The following is a 6000-nucleotide window of genomic DNA, read 5'->3' as shown; positions in this document are numbered from 1 at the left end:
CAAGAGCAAAATGCCCTTTATGGAGAAAAGAATCAGGGTGAAAGGTTTAGGGCACGTGGCACCGAATGAAAAACCTGATGAAATCTGGCCCCTCCCCTGCAGAGCCCCCTAATCCCAGAGTGGTCCTGCAATAGGAGCCACCGGGGTAACAAGTCCGCCCACGACATTTCTTCCTCCTGAATCTTCCCCCATGAAAAGAAGATAGAATTCTGCTACAGATGGATCTGGATAAGTTGGAAACTTGGACCGAAAGGTGGCAGATAAATGATAAATGTAAGGTTATACACGTGGGAAGAAGGAATCGATATCATCATTACACACTGAACGGTAAACCACTGGGTAAATCTGACCTGGAGAAGGACTTGGGGATCCTAGTTAATGATAAACTTACTTGCAGCAGCCAGTGCCAGGCAGCGGCTGCCAAGGCAAACAGGATCATGGGGTGCATTAAAAGAGGTCTGGATACACATGATGAGAGCATTATACTGCCTCTGTACAAATCTCTGGTCAGACTGTACATGGAGTACTGTGTAGTTTTGTACATGGAGTACTGTGTACAGTTTTGTACATGGAGTACTGTGTACAGTTTTGGGCACCGGTGCTCAGGAAGGATATAATGGAACTAGAGCTGGTACAAAGGAGGGCAACAAAATTTATAAAGGGGATGGGGGAACTACAATACCCAGAGAGATTAGCAAAATTAGGATTATTTGGTCTAGAAAAAAGACGACTGAGGGGCGATCTAATAACAATGTATAAGTATATAAGGGGATATAAGGGGACAATACAAATATCTCTCCGAGGATCTGTTTATACCAAGGAAGGTGACGGTCACAAGGGGACATTCTCTGCGTCTGGAGGAGAAAAGGTTTTTCCACCAACATAGAAGAGGATTCTTTACTGTTAGGGCAGTGAGAATCTGGAATTCCCGGCCTGAGGAGGTGGTGATGGCGAACTCAGTCGAAGGGTTCAAGAGAGGCCTGGATGTCTTCCTGGAGCGTAACAATATTGTATCTCACAGTTATTGTTAGGTTCTTTAGAAGGACGGAGATCTGGGGATTTATTCTGACAGAATTTTATAGGCTGAGCTGGATGGACACATGGATTTCTTTGGCCTAGGAGTGATATTATTGAGAAGTGGAAGGAACAGAAGCAACTCAGCCACAAAGTGGAGACCCCGTAACGTTACAGAGCGGGGGGCCAAGTGCTGAGGAGCAGAAAAATCACCACCGCTCTGCTGACCGCATAACTGCAGAGTCCAGACCTCCTCTGGTATCAGCACTAATACTGCACCCCCCGCCAGGATCTTCATGGCCGAGCAGCTGCATGCAGCCGTACATCACCAAGCACAATGCCGAGCGTCGGATGGAGTGGTGTAAAGCCACCACCACAGGACTCTGGAGGAGACGTGTTATGTGCAGTGATGGATCGCACTTCTCCATCTGCGTCAGATGGAGGAGTCTGGGTTTGGTGACTCCAGGACGTTACCCCCTGACTGCATTGTGCCCCCGTACAGATGGTGGAGGAGGATGATGCTATGGGCTGTTATCAGGGGGCAGACTCGGAGAAGCGACTCCTTATTGTCTGTGGATGTAAATGGGCAGAGAAGCCCCCAGAGGTGCAATGCAGAGGGGGGTCCATACTTTAGTGTTGTACCAGCAGCCCAGTTAGACCCTCATTCCAGTCCCCATCCACTGGTGAATCCAAGTCCTTATGTAACATCTGTACCAGACCCACCAGCCATTATCCTACTGACCCCTGCTGTGCAGGTCCCTTCACAACTACAACCCCCCATCCCCACAAATGATCAGGACATTCCTGCAGAAATCAGACAGCGCACAACCCTAAATACACAGGGTGAACTCCAAGCACGCCACGAATATGGACGTGTTCAGACCGAGGAGTCCTGGGTCAGCCATGATAGTCATGTGAGGACCCCTAGTGGACAATGAGTGAACGACAAGCAGTCCAAGCTGCGGACAGTCCTGTGCAGGGAGCACCTCTGTACAGGAAAGAGGCCATTTCACTACATTTTCTCATTAACCCTTTTTTCGAAGTGGTATCCAGCAGGTGTCATAAGAGGAGATCTGTGTATACAGCAGAGTGCTATAGTGATCGGAGATGCGGGGCAAGATGCAGCAGAGTAAGATTGACAATTAATTAATAAAATGAAACAAACAAATGAGAAAAGTCAATCCTGTCACTATCTGGTTAGAGCCCGTCGCCTCCATCGTCAGTACCTGGAGAGCGCCTGTCGCCTAAATCACTGGTACACAGGTTATGGAGGATCTCTGCAGGAGGTTGTGCCAAACATCTTGGAGACCTGACCCCAGATCTTCTGTGTATGAGGCTTGTGCGGATCCTTCTGTCTCTTGTGTACGCAGACTAACTGGACGATGTGAGATCAAGGATCCGTGGCCGGATCATCACCCCCAGGACTCCTCGTTATTATTGACATTGGCCGGATGTTGGGGGTCGTTTTCCAGCTGCAGAACAAATCTGGAGCCGATCACACGCCTCCTGATGATATTACATGATGGGTAACTGTCTCCTGGATTTCTCAGCATTGAGGACACCAAGAAATAGGTAACATTGAGGACCGTAGACACAGAGGTTGGCCAAGGAAACTTAGTGCAGCAGATGAAAGACATCATGTCACTGGCCTTTAAAATTAGAAGATGTTCAGCAGTGGCATCAGCTCACAACTGGCAGCAACAAGTGGACACAGCTACTCACATTTCTGTACGGAGAAGTCGTCTTCAAGGAAGAATTGTGGTCAATTGTGGAGGAGATATGGAGGAGACGAGCGGTCACCAGATACTGAGGATGGAGGTGATAAGCGGTCACCAGATACTGATGATGGAGGAGACGAGCGGTCACCAGATACTGATGATGGAGGTGATAAGCGGTCACCAGATACTGATGATGGAGGAGACGAGCGGTCACCAGATACTGATGATGGAGGTGATAAGCGGTCACCAGATACTGATGGAGGAGACGAGCGGTCACCAGATACTGACGGTGAGGGAGACGAGCGGTCACCAGACACTGATGATGGAGACGAGCGGTCACCAGATACTGTCGGTGAGGGAGACGAGCGGTCACCAGATACTGATGATGGAGGAGACGGGCGGTCACTAAATACTGACGGTGAGGGAGACGAGCGGTCACCAAATACTGACGGTGAGGGAGACGAGCGGTCACCAGATACTGATGATGGAGGAGACGAGAGGTCACCAGATACTGATGATGGAGGAGACGGGCGGTCACCAGATACTGATGGAGGAGACGGGCGGTCACCAGATACTGACGGTGAGGGAGACGAGCGGTCAACAGATACTGATGATGGAGGAGACGAGCGGTCACCAGATACTGATGGAGGAGACGAGCGGTCACCAAATACTGACGGTGAGGGAGACGAGCGGTCACCAGATACTGATGATGGAGGAGACGGGCGGTCACCAGATACTGATGGAGGAGATGGGCGGTCACCAGATACTGATGGAGGAGACGGGCGGTCACCAGATACTGATGGTGAGGGAGACAAGCGATCACCGGATACTGGAGGAGACGAGCGGTCACCAGATACTGATGACGGAGGTGATAGGCGGTCACCAGATACTGATGGTGAGGGAGACGAGCGGTCACCAGATACTGATGATGGAGGAGACGGGCGGTCACCAGATACTGATGGTGAGGGAGACGAGCGGTCACCAGATACTGATGATGGAGGAGACGGGCGGTCACCAGATACTGATGGTGAGGGAGACGAGCGGTCACCGGATACTGATGATGGAGAAGACGAGCGGTCACCGGATACTGATGATGGAGGAGACGAGCGGTCACCAGATACTGATGATGGAGGAGACGAGAGGTCACCAGATAATGATGATGGAGGAGACGAGAGGTCACCAGATACTGATGATGGAGGAGACGAGCGGTCACCAGATACTGATGATGGAGGAGACGAGCGGTCACCAGATACTGATGATGGAGGAGACGAGCGGTCACCAGATACTGATGATGGAGGAGACGAGAGGTCACCAGATACTGATGATGGAGGAGACGAGCGGTCACCAGATACTGATGATGGAGGAGACGAGCGGTCACCAGATACTGATGATGGAGGAGACGAGCGGTCACCAGATACTGATGATGGAGGAGACGAGCGGTCACCAGATACTGATGATGGAGGAGACGAGCGGTCACCAGATACTGATGATGGAGGAGACGAGAGGTCACCAGATACTGATGATGGAGGAGACGAGAGGTCATCAGATAATGATGATGGAGGAGACGAGCGGTCACCAGATACTGATGATGGAGGTGACGAGAGGTCACCAGATACTGATGATGGAGGAGACGAGAGGTCATCAGATACTGACGGTGAGGGAGATGAGCAGTCACCAGATACTGATGATGGAGGAGACGAGAGGTCACCAGATACTGATGATGGAGGAGACGAGAGGTCATCAGATACTGATGATGGAGGAGACGAGGTCACCAGATACTGATGATGGAGGAGACGGGCGGTCACCAGATACTGATGATGGAGGAGACGGGCGGTCACCAGATACTGATGATGGAGGAGACGAGCGGTCACCAGATACTGATGATGGAGGAGACGGGCGGTCACCAGATACTGATGATGGAGGAGACGAGCAGTCACCAGATACTGATGGAGGAGACGAGCGGTCACCAAATACTGACGGTGAGGGAGACGAGCGGTCACCAGATACTGATGATGGAGGAGACGAGAGGTCACCAGATACTGATGATGGAGGAGACGAGAGGTCACCAGATACTGATGATGGAGGAGACGGGCGGTCACCAGATACTGATGATGGAGGAGACGAGCGGTCACCAGATACTGATGATGGAGGAGACGGGCGGTCACCAGATACTGATGATGGAGGAGACGAGCAGTCACCAGATACTGATGGAGGAGACGAGCGGTCACCAAATACTGACGGTGAGGGAGACGAGCGGTCACCAGATACTGATGATGGAGGAGACGGGCGGTCAGTAAATACTGACGGTGAGGGAGACGAGCGGTCACCAAATACTGACGGTGAGGGAGACGAGCGGTCACCAAATACTGATGATGGAGGAGACGAGAGGTCACCAGATACTGATGATGGAGGAGACGAGAGGTCACCAGATACTGATGATGGAGGAGACGGGCGGTCACCAGATACTGATGATGGAGGAGACGAGAGGTCACCAGATACTGATGATGGAGGAGACGAGAGGTCATCAGATACTGATGATGGAGGAGACGGGCGGTCACCAGATACTGATGGTGAGGGAGATGAGCGGTCACCAGATACTGATGGTGAGGGAGACGAGCGGTCACCAGATACTGATGATGGAGGTGATAAGCGGTCACCAGATACTGATGGAGGAGATGAGCGGTCACCAGATACTGACGGTGAGGGAGACGAGCGGTCACCAGATACTGATGATGGAGGAGATGAGCGGTCACCAGATACAGATGGAGGAGACGAGTGGTCACCAAATACTGACGGTGAGGGAGACGAGCGGTCACCAGACACTGATGATGGAGGAGACGGGCGGTCACCAGATACTGATGGAGGAGACGGGCGGTCACCAGATACTGACGGTGAGGGAGACGAGCGGTCAACAGATACTGATGATGGAGGAGACGAGCGGTCACCAGATACTGATGGAGGAGACGAGCGGTCACCAAATACTGACGGTGAGGGAGACGAGCGGTCACCAGATACTGATGATGGAGGAGACGGGCGGTCACCAGATACTGATGGAGGAGATGGGCGGTCACCAGATACTGATGGAGGAGACGGGCCGTCACCAGATACTGATGGTGAGGGAGACAAGCGATCACCGGATACTGGAGGAGACGAGCGGTCACCAGATACTGATGACGGAGGTGATAGGCGGTCACCAGATACTGATGGTGAGGGAGACGAGCGGTCACCAGATACTGATGATGGAGGAGACGGGCGGTCACCAGATACT

The sequence above is a fragment of the Dendrobates tinctorius genome, unplaced genomic scaffold (assembly GCF_039654945.1).
Source record: "Dendrobates tinctorius isolate UK_male_01 unplaced genomic scaffold, ASM3965494v1 ptg000332l, whole genome shotgun sequence".
Lineage (NCBI taxonomy): Eukaryota > Metazoa > Chordata > Amphibia > Anura > Dendrobatidae > Dendrobates > Dendrobates tinctorius.
This window is presented reverse-complemented; position numbering follows the sequence as displayed.